At 29.9% G+C, this 18,391-nt stretch overlaps 1 protein-coding gene across 4 annotated transcripts in view; it reads left to right on the forward strand.

Moving 5' to 3' along the window:
* LOC132924000 (protein muscleblind) overlaps positions 1-18,391 on the forward strand; it is a 170,295-nt gene that overhangs the window by 71,138 nt on the left and 80,766 nt on the right. The window contains exon 1 of one of the 4 annotated variants that reach the window (XM_060988052.1): positions 7,323-7,342. The exons of the other annotated variants lie outside the window; for them this stretch is intronic. The gene's annotated coding sequence lies outside the window, so the exon portion shown is untranslated. Of the gene's footprint in view, positions 1-7,322; positions 7,343-18,391 lie in introns of those variants that run through there. 4 annotated transcript variants of the gene reach the window in all.

Below are 18,391 nucleotides of genomic sequence, written 5' to 3' on the forward strand. Positions count from 1 at the left end.
TATTAAATGCATCCATTCTTGTGAAAAAATGTTTTCAAATGTTTTCATTATTCAACTGTTAAAACAGCTACAATATTATAATATATTTTTAATCAAAATACAGCAATGCTACTATGGCTTTGGGCCATAAAATAAAAAATAAAAATAATTATAATTTGAGTTAATTAAGTTAAGGCGGCGTTAATATGGTTTATTTATAAATTAATTTATAACAAACAATATATTTAATTCTAAAAGTTAAAAGTTCAAATGCAGTAAAATATTAATTCAACTCAGTTAAAAAGAAGTTGATTATTATTTTAATTTTATTTCAAACTAACTCCTGGGTCACATTTATTGCGCTACTTAAGTTTTATTTTAATAATGACTAAATATTTTATTAACAGTGTATTCAACTAAATTTCTTTTTATTGCACATTATTTGTATAATAGTAAGTGTTGCCAATATTATTTTACACGTTTGTCGATTCAATTATAATCACGGTCCGTGGAATATGTACTATAGAGAATTTTTGTTTGAAATCATTGTATGCAGTTTTAATTATAATTATTATAATAGTCTAATTAGCTTAAAAGAGATAGACAAACATGTATAATTTTTAAAATTTAATTTTTGTAAATTATGATGATTTAAATAAAAAAAAAAAAATACTCTCAACTAACTATAGTTCTATACAGATAATATGCGTGCAAAATGCAAATACACGATTTTAACTTAACGTATTATTTTCGGATCGACCGAAAAAGCTAAGTCATTATGACAATAACTTCAACAATAGTAAATAGATGATTAACCAATAAGGTACTTATAATAGTAGTTAAGTAGAAAAGCTTAAGCGTTAATTTCTTAACAATGTATAGTTGGCGATTTCCACCTTCGGACAGTTTGATAGAAATCTTCGTATCATATTATATACCTATACGGCTATACCTATTGGCTATTCAGATAAGATTACCTATGCACTGCGATCCACAGCGGTCGGATTGTCGACCGCGGTACTGCGTCATCCGGAATGGGCGGAAAGGGATAAAAGGTAAAATTTATCGTCGCGCTTACTGCAGAATCCCCCGAACGACGGCCGTTCGATATGATATTAATATTATTTGTCATTATTATTATTGTTGTCAGGGACGGGTAAGAGTAAGATATATAATTTTTTTTCTTTCGTATTTTTACGTTACACGTCACACGGGCGCGGCTCTTTTGCTCAAACTTTTTCGTATTTTGTAAATAATAATAATAAAAAAAAACCACGCGATCAATATAATAATATTATTTACGCGTAGCTGCGGCGCCGGTCTATACACAATGATTTCGTATAATAATATGTATACGAATTAAATGAATTATTATTTCTTAGATTTTTTTCTTGCCTTGCACCGCTTTTGTAACAGACGTTTTTATTTACACTGTGTCTGCTCCGGCCCATGTAATAACATATTATTATAATACATAATATTATATAGGATCTGCCAGTCAGCGATTTTTAGGACAAACAACTGTGCGCAGCGGTCGTCGACAAACTCAATTCTATCGTCTCGGATCCGGCGGGTTGTTTATATTTATTATTATTATTGTTAAGCGGGCCGATACTATAAAATCTAATCGTACACATGCGTACTATAAAACATAATATTTCCAACGCGCACACTTTAAGTATACACACAAAATAACATTATAATATATTACATACATCGTGTATATAATATCATATTATTGTATATGATGTCGTTACGAGCTGTAATAATAATAACAATATATTATATCTACAGGGTGGTCCCAACTTTATCTTTCAACAATGAATTTATTCAAATTCCTATTTTTAGAACTTTTAAGTATATTTAAAGACCAAATTTTGAAATATTTACATTTTTTTATGTTTGTAAGTCAAAATTTGAAATGAGTTGTTTTGAGTCATTCAATTTCTTATTCAAAATATGATAGGTCCATGAAACTATGATGAATGAATATTTTAATAATTATTATTAATCTATTAACATCTTATCATTATTTTTTAATTGTTCGGCAGAAATGTATAATAAATACTAGATTTTAAACATATTTATTAATTAATTTAATATATATTTTATTTTTATTAACTTGACTAGGTATATACTGTATATTTTAATAATTCCGAAAACCATTCGATCGAATTAGAAAAAAGATATTTAACGATTTTCCCGAAAACATAATATTTTACTTAATAATTCATAGTGAAAATATTAAATTGGTTCACATTGGTAAAAAAAATGTATCTGATCCATGTATTATTATTGTTATTACGTATCGCAGCATGCTAAAATGTAATGATGAGCATCTGCACCCGTCTAGATCGTGATATTTAGATGTCATGCGTCTGACCTACTAGCTACTCCAATCCCGTTGTTATTCGTCCACAAATCAATAAATAATTTTTATTAAATTATACGATCGCCACAACACGTTATTATAATTTATTTTAAATTATTGTCCCGACATCGTGGCTATTCAACGGTCGAGAAGTGGGACAAGTCTAAATTATTTTGTCAAAATCGTTTTGATCAAACCCAAATAATTCGTCATTTTGAACGATTTTATCATCATGACAAATATTATAAACCTGAAAAAAACTATTTATTTCTTCATTTTTCCGTATTCGGTTTGTAGGCACACGTATTTTTAGTGTAAAAACATATCCTTGTCCTAAAAAAAAAAACTGACGCATATATATTATATAATGTACATAAAAAATATATATATTTACCTCGACTGCGGGCTTAATGTAAACATGTAAAGTGCATATATATTATAACGTGTCCGGACTTGTTATTTACATCAAAAGTGTAACAACCAATTTCGAGCTTTTTAAAGAGAAATAAAATGTTTTACATATATGCATGCCACGGCATTGTTATACGGACGTGTTATTGTTATATTTTTTAACAAATAAAATTGATGTTATCCTGCATTTATATAATATTTTTTACTATATATGTAGCTGCATTCTTTCAATTATTATTAATATTTGTAATAAGACCATCAAAACATAGATAGTCCATATTGACTTGAATGAAAAAAATTCCACTTATGACAAGAATATTTCAAATTACAAGAAAAAAAATTCTACAAATATTTAAAACTTAGTAATCCGGATACTAAAATGGTACTAAATATAAAATCAGTAGGTATGTACTATGTACATAATATGATTTATAAATTATAACCAAACTAGTATGGATAATGAAGTAAAATAAAGTTTTAACATAAACAATAATATTATCACTGCATTTTAAATATTCTTCAAATTGTTTTCTGTTTGTTATTTGAATATTGGTGGGTACTTATGATAAATGGATAATTTTTAAAAGAAGATCACATTAGCTATAAATTAAAAAATAGAAAAATCTAAAACCATTTTCCTGTAAGATATTGTGTGACAAATTGCCTTTTACTTCTCAACTATTAATATAATAATATATAATTATATAGGCACCTTCCTGTATTACATAATGCATAAAATATGTAACGAATATATGCGGATTGCATATCATTATTATTTTTTTTTTACTTTCGTGCGTCAAGTATTCGTGTAGGTAGGTACTTATACATAATATATATTATATTTCGACGTTTTAAAGTTTTTACTTTTAGCCGTAATTTTTAAATACTATTTTATACTTTTATACAGTGTTTGTATTCAAAAACACACGATGAATATAATATGCGATAAATGCATAACAATATATTTTATCGAATTCCATACACCGTAATGCGTTTCCATTGTTCTCCGACAGTACCTCTATACGTGCGCCGTATTTTGATTTTGGGCTCATTTAATGCGAAGTAGGTATAGTATTAATATTATAAAACCATGAAATATTAAAATACTGTAATCGCTGCAAAGCAGTAGCATGACCCGAGTCGGACGGGTACTCGAGGATTTTTTTATAAATTGAGTACTCGTTAAGCCCGCCCTCGAAGTGTGTAGGTAATAGGTATACTGAAACAATTCTGTCCGTTGTAGATCACCATACGCAAGGCATATTTTATTATTACACCCGTACAATATAATAAAATTATGTATATTTAAGTAATTAACTGACCCTATTACAATGAGTATAATAATGTATACTAGACATAGAAATTTAGTCTAAAATACTCGTAATATCGATGCATACTATGAAATAAATCTTTTTTTTCATTATTAATACCCAAACATCTGAAGTTCAGTTGAGTATTATACGACTATTTTGTAAGATACCCTTGATAAAAATAAAAATGTATACTTGAGATTATGCAATGAACTTTGGTGTGTTATAAAAATATATATATTTTTTATTTTTCTAAAATCATAAAAATCGACGCGAAAAATATATTATTAGCGTAGCCTTTCAAATGTTAAACACCCTATTGTACGCCATACATTTTACAAATATTATATCCGTTACGAACATTATTAAAAATGAATTTTAACGATACGAAGGAAAACTTGTGTATATTATTATAATTAAATTAAACTACGTCAAACCCGACGGGGTATCAAAAGCATTTCGAGCGACGAAAAGACTGTCCTTCGACAGTATGATACATAATGTGTTTAGTATAATATACACTCAATGTTATACAGTCATACTCGTACAACATAATATAATCATATATTTTATAAACATTGAACCAAAGGCGAGGTGTGCCCTTTTTCCCCCTTCTTGCAATAGGGGTCTAGCTGCATATGGTGTTCGCGTGCGTATAATAATACCACGGCTGTATACCTACAATTATTATTATAATATTATTATATAATGATATAATAATATTATTATACATTTTTAATAATTAGATCGATATCGTCCAGCACAGCAATGCGCAAGTGCATTACCCGTTAACAATAAAAAATAATAATTACCGTTCGGACCGTGTAGGCCCGCAAGATAATGCAATATAATATGTTACCATATATTTACTACATAATATATAGATAATATAATATAACAAATCCGTTACTTTATATGTACAGAATAGTTCATCAAACACGATTTTTCTCATTTTTTAATTTAATAATAAATTAACTCAAAATCAGATCTTTTAAAAATATTTTAATATACTTATAAACCATATTTTAAAATTCTTGAAATTGTTCTTATTATTTGGAATGTCCCGTCGGGATACTGAAAACTTTTGTTTTTCAAATGAGAACCCCTCTTCTCTTTACTAACTGTAAACTATGTCGTGGATAATATTTTTTTAAATTATAGTATACCTCTTATTCAAAATTTTAACGAGTAATTTCTCAGTTATTACAATTTTTATACTTAGGATAATAGTCCTTAAAAATGGTTATAAAAAAATATTCATTAGATATAATATTGGATCTAGTAAATATTATACTCCTTAAGTAAGACATTTCCAGTACCTACAAAAAATATCAACAATTTAAATATTCTGAAATCAAGATTTTGAATAACCAAATTATTGAAGATGAAAAAGGGGTTGAGCATGCTTGGTGAATCATTCTTTATAATTAAGTGTGTGTGTATGTAATATCAGACCACACGGAGTGCACAATAATGAACCGTAAAAATATCTTGCTTTATACGATCGACACGCAACCAATATATTTTTAAGATGGATATTTATTTTATCAATTCGAATTATAATTGGCACATTGTTCATAAACTTTTAGTTCCAATTATAAAACCAGATATTATACATTAATATCTAATACTAATAAATAATTTTTCTTCCATAAACCACCGATTTCTATATATTTTTTAAGTACGATCCAGGACCAATTGTACCAAACTGTACCCACTGACTGACCCTTGTGTGCAGTACGTATATAAGGATATACCTATAATAAATAATGTTATATCTCATATATTGTATAAGTATAATAAATTACATTTTTTTGTAATTATTAAATGTAGTTATTGAGGCTGCTATACGAAATAGGGGTTTGTTTTTTGTCATAGCATTATAATACTGTGTTGTCACAATGTTTGATTCGCTGTAAATTTCGCACAATATTAACAATATTATCTACCGAGCTTTGATCGTTTCGGTCGAATCGTATAATCGTATAATCATATATTACGGTATAATGTAATAATTATTACGCGCGCAGAGGAGTAGTTGACCGTGAGTGTTTTGCTTTGTACATAATATACAATGCATACAATGTATTATAAGCAGGTATACCGTATACCCGATGCGCGTATAATATATCGCTGAAGTGATATATCATGATTTATAACAATATTATATATTGCGCGTGTCTCGGCTAGAATAAAAATAAAATAAACATCTGTTACTAAAAAAATGATATAATCTAAAGTAAACGCGATTTACGCTCGCCGGCAAAGTCGTCGCCGCAGTTTTTCCGACGTATATTTCGTTTTTTTATAAGCTATATATAATAATATAAGCGCGTATACCGCAGACGAACTTATCGATTCAGTATTTTATTGTTATATTCTACATATATATGTATATAATATGTATGTAATGATAACGATATTATTACATGTTGTATATCGATCGTCGTGTTTAGTTGTCGGTATATACATGCACAATGCATTGAGTACAGAGTGATCCATTTTCACGACTATAATATAATTGTATATAAGTAGGTACTATATACGTTTGTAAGTACATTTTCATAGTTGTTCAGATTTTACAATTTTTGCCGACAACCTAAATTTTTTATTCTATATCAGATGCCGAATTATTTTATAAAATATATGTTAAGGTATGAAATATTAGTTGATTTATTATTATTATTATCAAGCAGCATTTAAAGTTTAAGTTTAGGTTATCAACTTATAATCCACAAAAGACGATAGAATCCAGTTATTCAATATTCTTCGATATTAATGTGTTAACATTTTTTAATAATAGTACTTTGCTGAAAAATATATAGGCTGTAATTAAAAAAATAGTATAAATATAAACAATTACTATGATGAAAAATGACGTGAACGGTTAATATTTATTTTTATAAATAATCATTGTTTATAATATACATCAAATCAATTTTTTCCAACAAACAACAGAAAAGAACTCAGAAAGATAGCGTAGCTGTGTAAATGGATCACTCCGTATGATATAATATTATATAACGCGGCCGTAGACGCCAAACGCGAGCGTAAATCGTTTTGTTTCGTTATTTTTAATAACGCACGCGATACGAAAAGTTTTCTTTATTTATAGCACCGATCCTATATAATATATAATAATAATAATAACGTCGTATAAACTTATATATATTACACACACTGAAGTTGTACGTATGTAAGCGAGATAACTGCAAACTGCCACTGCTGAGTGTGTCCGCGTCTTCTTTCCCGTGTGGGCGATAGTTCTGCAGTAAGTATATAGTTTTTTAGTTTTTTTTTTTTACAGATTTCTCGCGTCTATAACGTCGTTAGTCCGGAAAAGTTTTATTTTTTTTTTGTTTTCTCTTCACCACGGTGGTTGTTTTTTATAGTCGACTTCCTTTTGATGTCCACCTCGGTATATTATTTTTACGCTCGCCGGAGATACACATATACGCGTATAAGTATTATATCTCGTGACCGAGTTAGTGGTACGGTAACGATAGTCTGATAACGTTGGGATTTGAAAAGAAAACGAAAACTTTACAAAGTATTATTTAATATATATACACACACACACACACTCCTTGATTCTTGTTTTCCGCGCTCGAAACACCATCGGGGTGTGGTGTTTTATTTGAAGTTTTTGTCGTCGTCGTCCGCTGCAGGGGTAGTACATATACAGTACTATACTCGTGTATATATATATATATATATATATATATTATTCGCGCACCTAGCTGTGTAGAGGTTAAGTACATTATACAATATATTATATATGTATATATATATATATATATATACATATTACCGAAAATATAAGAACCGCAACGTCTTGTGTGGTTTTCGGCTACTTTCCACCCACCGCCCTGCGCCGACTCACTTTTCGCACACTATATATAGATTATAGGTGTATAATATATACCTATACTATTCCTTTACCATGTATGGGCGCCACGCGGTAGGACATATAATAATAATAATAACAATAATATAATATACGCAGCGGGTGAATCATCGTATATATATATATATATGTATATATATTATTTTCATATACGACGTGCGTAAAATATGTTAGTAGTGTGGTCTATATGTATATGGAGAGCCGAGCGCGCGGTCATCCCGTAATACATATTGTATGTACATGTACACTATGGGACTCTGTGAATATGTGGTCCTTCTCGGCTTCATATTATAATATATATTATAGTTTGCCAACCCCGTGGGTCGACAGGTCCGCTCCTGTATTTAATATTATAGTATAAAAATATAATAAGATATTATACTTGGCGGATGGATAATAATAATATTATTATTATTATTATATATAATATATATAGCGTTGTGATGTTTATATACTGTACGCAGGGTATGGAATGATGTTGTTTATATTTTAATGTTTGTTAATTGCATTTAGATACTTTTTTGTTTTTTTTTGCATTAAGACACTATAGACATTACATACAAAAACACTTTTAAACAAACAACCTTTCGAGAGAATTTAACAAAACAAATTAATAATATATATTTAAATATATTTTAATTTGTCACTTGTCATTTCCGTGTTGTTTGACGGAATCGCAAAACTAACCGTGAATAGCATACTTTGTAGTAGAAATTGTTTTTCTAACTTGCAATAAAAATAAATAAATAAATCTTTATTGAACACAATAAAGATTAAGACAATATTGCCTAATCTTCATTGTTGTACGAATATGTAGACTACTTGAGTATAGTGTATAGACATCAAAATTGTTTTCATTATCTGGATTTCTAAAAAAATACATATTATTTTCGTCATTTATCTCGTTGTATTACTAATTTAATAACCATATTGATTACCGAGCTAAATAAGTAATAGGTACTTAAATTTTACATTTAAGCGAAAAATTGCATTTGTTAAAATAATTTATGTATCAGAATTTTTACATTTAGTTATATTTTTTCAAGTATCTCGCTCATCCCAATTATACATAAACTTATAATATTATTACACAATTTTTCAGTCTATAGTATGATTTGTCCAAACATTTTATAAATATTTTATAGGATGTTGTATGACAGAATGAGTGTACGGTTCAATTCTTTTGGTGTTCACGATAGTAACGATTATTATTTAGGTATTACACACCGACAATACAGTATCAGTAGGTAAAATGAATTACGAAAAAACATCTGTCGCCAATAAATACTGCAGTTCAACTAGAAATGTGGAAAACAATTTGCATATGTGATTATTATATTATTATACCCACTACTGCTACCTACTTACCTGCAGCCTTATACGTAATATAATATGTGTTGAATTATAATAAGTACTTACAAGTAGACAGTGGTAGTCGGTACAATACAACATAATATAATAACAATAATTTTATGAAGATCATATTTTTTAGATTCTATATGCGAACATAATTAAATTTACATAATATATGATGTTGGTTTATTCTTTGATTCGCGTAAAATGTTATCGTTAAGCCCATGCGACGGTATATCATTATTATTATTATTCATATACGCGTAGTATAAGCATACGTATAATACTGTAACAGCTGCGTTGTACACGAAACAATATCTTTTCCGCGTACAGTCCCTTGTATATGCGCTTCGTACCGCCGACACCACAGCCCTCAGTTGTCGTAAATATAATATTCAAATGAAATCGTCGTATATACCGGGTGTTTCTGAAAGACATGACATAATATCTAAATTAAATTTCAAAGAAATTTGTCCAACATTTCAGATTCACTCTGTATAATATTATGCACATTTTGTAGATACCCATATCGTTACCGCTAACATTTTACCGGTGACGGTATTCGAAACGCCCTTATTGTAGTACGAGTATGGATATCAGCGGCATATTTACTGGTGGCGGTTGTAGAGATAAAATTCCTATGTCCACTCTCATCGCCACAAGTTTAAAGTTTTAATTTTGTTGCGTGACTAAAACCATATATTACCTACCTACCTATACATTTATCTATACATTTATCCTATTATGTGAGTTCCTATGACATAAATATTATAGAGGTACACTTTTATCAACTATTGCAGTAAATAAAAATAATAATAATAATAATAAAAAAATAGTTACATTTATTTAAAATATTTATTTGTTGACACATTGGTAGAATTTTTTTATTTTATGACAACACGCGTTTGCCTAATGAAACATGAATAGGTAGGTACTATAAAGGAAATGAAAAAATACCTTATACTTAATTACTTAATAATTGGCCTACTTAAAATATAATTTATAAACTTTAAAAGAAAAATATTAATATCTTCATTTTCAAGTCACATACGACCTATTAAGGAAAAGTGGAATAATAATAGTTGTTAAAGGATAAAGGGAACATAGAAAAAAATATTGGTTCTCGTTTGGTTAGGTGAAACTCTAAAATGTATATGGAAAAGCAATGTAGTAGAATCAACCTCGTCTGCCAGAAGTTTTCTTTAAAAGTTTAAATTAGCAGCAGCTATAGTCTTTGATCTGAAATAGAAGACAGATTTTAAGCTTATTGGACAAAAGAGTTATTACGTATTCATGAGAAAGACAGTACATTTTGAGAAGATAATATGATCTAAAAGGTAGGAATTCACGTTGTACTATTTTCCACATTTAAGAGTCATTAGTGGTGATGGGTTTCCAAATGACAGAATCATATTCAGGTAGAGGGCGAACTTATGAACAAAAAAGAGTTTAGAATGAAGAACGTAATTTAAATTCGGAACACATTCGTTGGATAAATCCAAAAACTTTGAGAGATTTACAGCATGTTTTCTCAATAAATGTAGTCTTGGACATAATTTAGTAGTGGCAAAATAAAAATCGAGATCACCAACAAAATTATTGGATGTGGGTAATTATATAAAGTTTGTACAACTTTACACAAATATTTTATAATATACCGTTTTGAACGGAGTTTGAAAACTATTTTTGTGATGGGCAAAAAATCTAAATACGCCATAGATTGCACAGGTATATCGGACCGGCTAGCCAACATAATTATTAAAATATTGTATAATATTATGCATTGTACAGCTATATATAATACGGACGACGACTCCAAAAAATCTCGCGGCGCCCTTCAACCAATCATAATTTATATGATATTTGCAGCGATTTATAGCGATTTTCCGGCGTCACGTGATGTTGATTATGAATGATTACGAAACTTTTTTTCCGACGAAGTAAATAACGTGCACGAGATATTGCAGGGGTTTGCGACGACGTGATATTTCCACGTGGTTTTTCGATCAACGCATACTTTTTGAGGGGTGACGAAAAATCTTCGTCATGCAGCACTGCCTCTCGCAGATTGGAATTCGGACCCAGATGTCAGACATAGCACATGGTTTAATGGTTTTCGAGAAAATAGAGAAAAACGGGGTTGAAAATAATGCTGGAAAGCACACCTACAGCAGCGTCTATAACGAAAAGTCAGGCGTGGATGGTGGACACAAGGGGCGATCTCGTGCGGGAGCAATAATAGGTACTACTATCCCACCGGATTCAAAAAAAAAAAAAAAAATCATCATACTAGATAATTCAGTACGGGACTTACAATATAATTATTATAACCTTAATGAAATATTTCACGAGGAAGATCTAAGGAAGATAACATCTCATTCGTATACTTTTACTGTATATTTTTACCGTCTCGGATAAATGCGATACCTTATCATATTCAATTACTTATAATTTATCTATACGTATTATGTAGATAGATATATTGTATTACGCACATTCGAAACGAATCGATGGAAATTTAATATTACTTCACATATGTAATTGCAGCTTATTGACATACATAATATTTTAATATATATTATTATATTGTGTATACGTGGATTCGTTTAGGATTTCAGCTATACGTGAAAAGAAAACCGAAATAAAAAATACCACGACGACTGACGAGTAGCGTTTGGCGTGTACATTTTATAAAAAGGCGATTTTTTTTTAAAGCAAACACTTGTACATATTCATGAAAAGTATTAACGTACTTGAAAATATTTTTTACATAACTCAAAGTCCTTAGAAAACAAAATTTTTAAAAATAATATTTTTACTCTTTCTTATTGTTGTTATTGTCATTTTCAAATTTTTACTTATTTGAAAGAGCCACAGACTTTTTTTATTCATAAGTAATGTTTAAAAGTGTTAAAAGTTTAGAATATCGGAGTGCAGTGGCAAAAGAAGTAGGGATATCACACAAAATGTTGGTCCATTACAATTCAAAATGTAAAAACCATAGATTTAAATAATTATAAGTTATAACTACCAACCAAATTAACTACCTACTCGCTCTTAAATTGATTTTAATTTATTTAAATTTTCTTACAATTATTCCACTGTCATTAAAAAAATAATGACAAAAATAGTTAACATTTTTTTTTCAATAACTATATTGTTTTTGTTATCATCAAATTATGGAGAAAAAAATGCATCGCTAGAAACGTTAATACCATTTGATAATATAAGCTATTAACATCGAAATAGTCACCTTGTAACCTATATAGAGCGATCGTTTTATCTGGACTCGTAGGAAACAATATATTTTAATATAATATATTTTTTTCCGTGTTTACATCAAATGCTGGTCGTCAAAGAAAAATGTAAAACAGTACCCGTGTGGTACGAAATTCCTTGTGTTCCCCAAGATGTTGCCAACCAGGGTGTGTACACGATAAAGGAATCTCGTTCTACTGGAATATGCTAATATTATAATATATAATATCGTATGGTATTAGATATTCAAGCGCGTCATAGTGGACAGACCGGCTACGCATGTATATGCTGCAGTGAAGACGTCGTATCCGCGAAACCCGACTGCGACTCGTCCTACAAAGAAAAACGGGAGATTGTCAATCGAACAGTCTCTCCGGTGGTACACGGGTAGAGTGGGTACCTCGCATAACGTATATCGTCGGGGGGACATACCTATGTACTATGTATCCGTACACCGAGCCCGTCTTACGGCCGTGCCATTTCCCCATGCAGGCGGCGTTCAACCAACCGCAGATAGGGGCTGATTATCGATTCCTTTGAGTGTTACTCGCCAGCTATATACATAATATAATATAAGTATATACACACATACATACACAGATACGACGTGGTGTGTTTGAAGGATAGGTATATCGTTTCGACCAGGAATCGCACACGATCGCCGCCGCTACAAATAAACGCGTTGGTATATATACAAAGTAAAATATACAAGCGGTATCCTCCATCACAGCTGCAGGCTGTGGTGGTGAATACGATGGGTTCGAGTCGGGACGACACGTGGACCGTGAAAACTAAGTAAAACAAAAACGAGCATAATATTATTATATTATTGACTATTGTGTTAACGTGTCCGCGGCGAAACGTTACGAAACGATACGCTTCGACTTCGCCTATAAACACACAATATAATAATATTATAATAAAAATACGTACAATACGACCATACAACACACGTACCTATATATTATTAGGTTTCTAAACATAAGTTTGGAATAGCTTATATCATCCTCGTTATTGTGTCCGTCCGTCTGTTAATTATAACTTTATCAGCATACCTATATAATATATATCATACGAGTGTGGATATCGAGATATTTGTTTATCAACTGACGATACCGTCTGTTACTATACATAATTACAGGGTACCTCGTGAAATTATATAGTTTGTTTTGTGTTGTATTAAAATAGAAACCGAGAATTAAGCACGCTCGTCGTAGACTGAACTTTCTTATCTTGTTATAACCGTGTAAACAGTGGAATGTATAATACCGCAAAAATCTGTATAGATTTTGATTTATTTGTAGAACGCTTTTTTTCGTAAGCCATATCTTCACCATATTAACATTATGTATTTTACGTCATATTGATAGTTTTGTATGCACATGCTCAGCACTTTGCAATGGCGTCTTTTTACGGTTTTCTTTTTTTGTTTTGACGAAGATTGAGGTTGACTTCAAACCATAAAAATCTAGATGAGTAAATCATTTCTATAAAAATATATTTAGAAATTCTAATCATTATGCGTTATTATTACACAACATAGTATTATTATACGTATATTGAAACATAAAAAGTAAACAATAAATAAAAAAAATAACCTCTAAAGAGTAATATACCACTCTGGTGACCCTCTTTCGTAAATATATATAAATAAATATTATTATCGACTATTGTATTGCAGCTAACAATATTTTGATAAAGTTGACATTGCTTATACCAATATTATATGTTATCCTTATAGGCTGTACAGTGCACCTGCTATACTTGATATATATCAAATAGTATACGCAGTGAGTCGGACACGATGATATTGAACATATCCATTGAAGAATATGTAATATTATTTTAAGGGTATACAATATGTACGATAGCAAAAAATATATTAAACATTCAATATTTCATACGATTCAATTTAATACATATTATATAGTATCACCATTGATTATAAAATTAACAAATAAGCAGGCAATGGTTTAGAGGTTTTCGGTGGCTAAAAATGTATTTATAATAACTGCCGATGGGTAGCGTTATATGATAAATTAACGTTTTCTTATTATTATTTATTATTAACGAAAAAATAAAACATATTCCTGTATTGGTTTGTTCTGTATCGGTAGGGTTCCGATATTTTCTTAGCATCGTATTGTCGCCATCACAATTAACAATACGTTAATACACCGCGACGCCATACGGTAAACGCGACAAGTGAGCAATCATTTATTTTATTGTGAAAAATTTATTTACCTTTCAGTGTTATGATTCGGTAAACACTGCTTTGTGCGAGAATATTTTACTGGACATTAGACATATTAGATTTACCATACTTTAACAATAAATAAAGCAAATCTTATCCATATCGTACGTTTTTTTTTATATTTACTGATTTTTTATAAATAAAAAATATATATATTATATTGTGTTAGAATTGTCAAAACAATAATAATATATTTAGTTATATTATTATTATTATTATAACATACAAATAAAATAATATGGTCGTATTTTGTTATTGAGTAGATACTATATATTGTAATTGTATGTGTTAAATTAGAAACCAATGATAAATCTTTGAAAATATAATGAAAACTGACTCTAAGTGAAGAAAGACCACATTAAATTACATAAGGTAATTCTATAATCAATGGTTATAGACTATAGTATCGCCAACGACGCCAACTGATTGAATACGATAAGATTTTACCCGATTATTTGTTCGTTTTCAGACTATCGTGCGATATATGATTAAAAATATTTTAAGAATAATCTTAATGATTTTTTAACACTTATAATTAATAATGTAAATTTGTATATGCGTAACATGCAGAGAAGAGGTAAAAAATCCATTCCACAGTTACCTAATTTTAAGGAGTAACTCCCACCCAAACAGCCGTATTTGTACTATTTTATTCAGATTTCTACAAAATATTTTGTCATAAGGTATTATAGTCCTGTTTTGTAAATTTTGATATTATTAATATTCAAATTTATGAATACAATGGCGATTGAGTAAAGACTTCCTCTATCCCATCACGTAGTAATATTTAAATATAAATCAAAACAACCCACCCTACCTATAAAAAAAATCCTGGTTACGCGGCCGAGTTATATTATGTATTACGAAGACAGGTGCGTATAATCGTTATTACGCCGTCATAATATAATATAACACGAAAAAATCTTGACAAATATTTTCCCTATACATAAAATCGTTTATAGTCACAAAATCGCAGTGAAACAAAGCCGGGGTATAAATCCCACACAGGATTTCGTTACACGTTATTATATTATATAATATATATATATATAATGTATGCCTACACACGGCACGCACGCACACACTCTGAAACTGTATTAAATAAATCCTGTAATTTGTGCTTGTTTGGCGTGTTTCGCAGCATCCACAGTCCTTAAAAAATATACACGTGCTCGCTTGTGTGTGTACGTGTGTGCGTGGGGGGGGAGGAGAAACGCGTACGCGGACTTCTCTCGTTGTTGCCGTCGGGACCGCTGTAGGACCCTATTTATCCTCCGGTCTAGGGATTTTTTTTTTTTTAATTACAAACGCGTATATTATTATAGTGTCGGTATAATAATAGCTGCAGATGCATAATATTCCGAGAGAGCGAGCTGCGACTGGGACGTTCGGCAGACGAAAAAAACGGTCGAGCGTGGCCCATAAACTTCGCAGGAATTCATTCTTTGACGATTTTGTGTTGCAGCGTAATTTTTTTTCCACTGTCCTACCTACGAGTCCGACACCATTCGCTCGCATATATATATATACGTATTATATACATAAATATAAACTACGTGCTGGTTGTTAGTAGTGTAGGTGCCTATATATTATAACCGTGTTAATAATATTACTATATTTATAGATCTATACGAGTTCTCCCGGATGAAAGTTTTTCGATAAATAACAATAGCCGATATATATAATATAAAATGTTTTTATGGTCTATGTTAGGTACCTATGTCTATTTCGGTGGACGTTCGATAAATTTGATTTTATACCTTTCGTGCGTCCGTACGCCGGTGATTTGTACTTCTTATTCACCGCTATATTACTATTATTATTACTTATATAGTTATATATTATATGCCCACGTGTACAAATCCAATATAATATTATTATTTTCTGAACTTTAAAATTTACAACATAGGTAAATATATAATGATAAATTGATAACAATAAAATATATTAGTATGTATAGGTACATTGTGAAAAGGGCTATAAATGTAATACAAAAACCAGAAAAAAATAACTTAGACAAAATGCTTTTATGTCTTAAAAGTTCAAAATAATGCACACAAATAATAAACTTAATATATATGATATTAGTTAATACATTTTATTTTATGTTCAATGAGGTTTGAATCGAATAACATTTCTTGATAGATCCGAATATTCAATTAGATAAAATTTTGTTAGCACGCTTCAAAGTTTTATTTAAATAGAAATCTTAAAATAAAATTTCAAATAACCTGTTTTCCATGTTAAAAACAAAAAAAAATCCTAAAATGCTCTAAAGAAGGAAAACATTATCAGAGAATACAAAAGTAAAAACTTCTTATTTTGATTCAAAAATATACGAAACAAACATCCGTACATTTCAAGCTTCGGAAAATAATACAAAAAATTCACAGCACTAATTATGATATTATAGTCGGCAACTGTAAAACCAATGCGGTCTAATCAAATTTATTAATCATAAAAACAGTTTAGCTTAGTTTAGGTACTTTAGTACTAACACTTACAAATTGTTTTTGGATATGATGATACGATATATTATGTATTATGGAGCTTCAATATTTGGGGGTCACCGTGGATATAACTCCCCCGTGGCCAAGCATGCGATGTATAAATATATTATTACTATATACCTATATAAAAAGCGTTCTTTTTATATTTCGAACCCGGAGAAGAAAAAAAAATATAAAAATCGATTTTTGTAACAAAAAATTTCATTTTATTCATTATCGGAACAAGGCGAAACAACCGTATGTGCAGTGAATATGGAATAACCTAACGTATAATAATATGAGTGCCCATATACCTATAACAATAATAATAATAAAAATCGTTTTCTGCAAAATCCTAGCCCTAGTATAATGATATTATTTCATTTCTGTAATAATTTATATTCTCTGTAGTAGACTGTCGGCGGCTATAAATTATTATATTTATATATTTATATTATTATATTATATGACCGTCATCGGTGACGCGAAAAAGCCCGTTTGAAACAATTACCGCTATATTACATATAGGTACCCCAGCAATCTGCATACATCGACAACGTTCGGACAGAGGGTAGATTTTTTGTGCGTTTTTATCATTGTTTTTATTCATCTCATTTCCGTTTCGTCGTGCTCACATTAATCGTGAATCGGCCGAGCGAGTTGATATAATTATTGCAATAATCCAGCAGCACACATGTACCTACCTATACACATAATAATATAATATGCTATACTTGGTGCCAGAAAAACATAGGTATTTTTTGTTTGCAGCGAATATTATACCTTCATAGCCACCATGTTGACTATTAAATGTGTATTAAATTATACTTTTCACATAATTTTCATCCCACAAAAACTACAACGGTGGATATTTTTAATTTCAAATGTTAAGTACTCATACAACCAATTGCGATTATTGTGCTTATTGTTAATGTTCACACAGTGGTGGATCATACAACTACGGTTCTTGCTTCGTCCTTTGAAGCTTTTTGTTTTTATGGTTTGATACAATAATAAAGACTATATAGAAATATGATGTTATTTTTGTGCACAGGAGTT

This window comes from Rhopalosiphum padi, chromosome 3, assembly GCF_020882245.1.
Source record: "Rhopalosiphum padi isolate XX-2018 chromosome 3, ASM2088224v1, whole genome shotgun sequence".
Classification (NCBI taxonomy): domain Eukaryota; kingdom Metazoa; phylum Arthropoda; class Insecta; order Hemiptera; family Aphididae; genus Rhopalosiphum; species Rhopalosiphum padi.